Genomic DNA, 3,571 nt, shown 5'->3' with positions numbered 1-3,571 from the left:
TATGGAATACGGTGAGCAGTTCACAATTGGTTCATGTCTTACCTTAATAACAGACATGTTCATTGTAAATAAGTGTTGTAGTAGTTGTATTACACGTTTACTACCTTATAAATAAACAAAAAAAACTTTTTTTTATTTTAAATTCAGTGCATTAGTATTTGTAAAATAATTCTTTCATATGGTGTTCATTAAAAAATGATGATGATTCCACTTGGGACCTGTGGAATGGTACATTAGCTTATTTGTTTGAGTTGTAAATATATCTTATGTATTGTTGTTTTTCTGAGATGTTCTACATCCCAGAGGACCTCCTCACTACGGATCAATTGGAATGAAAGTAAATCTAATCTAATCTAAACAGCAAAATGCACTGAAAATGGCTACGATGTGGGGTCCCAGTGGGGCATAGTTAAATGGGGGGTGCCCGAGGTGTCAATGTTGGGGTCACTCCCGTTCCTTATTTATATAAATGATACACCTTGTAGTATTACAGGTGATTCTAAAATATTTGTGTTTGCTGATGATACTACTTTGGTAGTAAAGGACGTTGTGTGCAACGTTGGCACTGTTTCAAATCATGCAGTTCAAGACGTAAGTTCATCGCTTGTAGAAAATAAACAACGCTAAATTACACTAAGACTTAGTTTTTGCAGTTTCTAACACACATTTCAACAAACCCTACGTTTTAATTACGCAGTTCCAATTTGTAGGTGTTCTGATAGATAGAAAACTGTCGTGGAAAGCCCTTGTTCAATATCTTGTTCAAAGACTTAATGCTGCCATTTTTACCATTACAACGGTTCCTGAAGAACGTGAAAGTTTGACGCGGAAAATAGCCTATTTTGCTTATTTCATTGGCTGGTGACGTACGCTATTATATATTAGGATAAGCCCACCCATTCTCAAAGGCTATTTTCGGCTCAGAAATGTGTGGTTGAGGCTGTAAGTAGTGTAAGTCCGCGAACCGCTTGTCGATCCCTGTTCATTAGTCTGGTTATTCTGACATTGGTGTCTCAATACATATATTCTTTACTGTCGTTTCTTGTTAACAGTATCAGCTTATTCCCAAGAATTAACAGCTTTCACTCAGAAATCGAATACGCATTTGGATCGCACTTCCTTGATTCTTGTGCAGAAAAGCGTGAAGTATTTTGCCGCATCCATTTTGAATAAGCTGCCACAAAAATTCAAAAATCTTGCCAGTAGTCCACGCGCTTTCAAATCTAAACTGAAGAGTTTCTTCAAGGATCACTCCTTCTATTCTGTAGAGTTGTTCGTTGAGAAATTAAGCAGGCTCCTGTGTTATATTCTCGATCGGTTTATATAAATTTATGGCTTGACGTCTTTTTTGGATTCATAAACATGTTATTTTATCTATTATTACTGTTCTGTTGTAATTTCATGTAGTGACACGATCCATGATCATGGAGATGAGCTCCTCGATTTGGTCCTACGGAACTAGGCATGTAAAATAAAAAAATGTCATAGAGATGCCCATCACACTCGTATTGTAAATACAAAAAAGAAATTTGTTATACAGATAGGTTGACTGTTCATATTACGAGGGTATATCTTCTCCCAATACATGTCACACAAAATAATCGTGATAGGAACATCAGAAGAACGTAGAGATCATACAGCATTAACATCAACAAAAGTCAGACGTAAAGAAACTCCATGTTGGAATGAGAGAACTGCGGAAGCGCTCAATAGGAGAGAAGAATTCAAAAGCAAATTGGAAAATAATAGACACAAATAGGAACGAATAAGCAGAGCAGCAAGAAAAAAACATGACGTTGGCTAAGAAGATGTTTTGGGAAAAATTCACAATTTTAAGAATGATAATAGTATATTATATCGCATATTAGATAACAAAAGGAAGAAAAAAATATTTCAATAGTCATCAACAAAGAAGGAAAACTCATGTGGGAAGAAGAAGTTATGTAAATATGGATAGAATATTCCCAATATTTATTTGAAGGGCAGGATGAAACAAACAGACCTGATGAACAAGAGGGAGACGAAAGAAATGGCACTAACACAGAGGAAATAGAAAGAGAAGATCTGCAGCCGTTGGATGTAGAGAATGCTGCTAATGAGGATAGTAGGAGAATACAGAAAGATTCCTAACGACTGGACACAGGCAATTATTGTACCTACTTTTAAGAAGGATAACAAGGCGCTCTGGGGACAACAGATGTATAGCATTACTGTGACACCGCATGAAAATGTTTGAAAAGATAATTTTACGGAAAATAAGGAAAAAGATGTAACCACAATTAAGAGATCAACAAGTACCGAGCTGGAAGGTCGACTGTGAGTGCCAAATATACAGCTAGACAGGAAGTAGAAAAGAAATGGTAATTTGGGAAGGATATCGTAGTTGCCTTCATAGGTATAAAAAAGGCTTAAGACATTGATAGGAGGGTAGCAATATGACAAGATATGAATAGACTGGAATTGTGGAAAGGAATACAACTCAGAATTTGAAACATGTATAACAAACATCTGAACTGCGTTGTAATAGATGGAAAAAAATCAGATGGTTTAGAAGAGACAGAGGGATTCGACAATGATTCCGTTACTCTTCAATATAGTCATGGACAGCCTCATAAGGATAATTCGTCAGGGGTCAACAGTGGATGATATGAAAATCTTAGACTATGAAGTACAATATTAACAAGATTTTCCCGATCGCAACACTTTTAAGTTTCAATAGAATGTCTGTTCCCAGGTACATGACCGTGTTGTAGCTTTGAATACTTTTTCACATTTAGAAAAAATTTTGTTTTCGAGAGTAACTATTCCAATTTCAGGCAAAGAATTTAGTACACAAAAACCTGATGGTCATCACTAAAAATCGAGTAAGAAAACTTATTAAACTTCTAATGCAGAGACGAAAGTCTGGAAACTGTTCTAAGGTACGACACTTTCCACTACATGGAGAGAAATTAAATACAGTCCGGATTTTTTCCATGCCAGTGAGAAGTGAATATTGAGGTGTATGAATGAGGAATCGGAACTTGATGAGTTATCTTGTCACATGTTATAGTTGGTTGTTTTGAGGGAGGAGACCAGAGAGCACAGTCATCGGTCTCGTTCGATTAGGGGAGGACGGGGAAGGAGGTCGGCCGAGCCCTTTGAAAGGACCCATCCCGGCATTTGCCTGGAGCGATTTAGGGAAATCACAGAAAACCCAAACCAGGATTGCTGGACGCGGGATTGAACCGTCGTCCTCCCGAATGCGAGCCTCACATGTTAAAAACTATTTATTGTCCAGTACAGTTTTAAGCTGGAAGCTGTAAAGGTAATTTACAGGCAACCAACAGTTTATTTACAGCACTGAAGATTCTTCTTCGATTTCAGTCTTTGAATGTAACACTGACTTGAAGAATCATACAAGGTGGTGTCCAAAAGTTCCCACAATACAGGCCTACAATAAATGACTCATACATTTTTGATGGTGTGTATTTTCATTAAGAAAAATGGTTCAGATGGCTCTGAGCACTATGGCTGAGGTCATCAGTCCCCTAGAACATAGAACTACTTAAACCTAATGAAAGTGAGGACA

The sequence above is a fragment of the Schistocerca americana genome, chromosome 5 (assembly GCF_021461395.2).
Source record: "Schistocerca americana isolate TAMUIC-IGC-003095 chromosome 5, iqSchAmer2.1, whole genome shotgun sequence".
NCBI lineage: Eukaryota > Metazoa > Arthropoda > Insecta > Orthoptera > Acrididae > Schistocerca > Schistocerca americana.
This window is presented reverse-complemented; position numbering follows the sequence as displayed.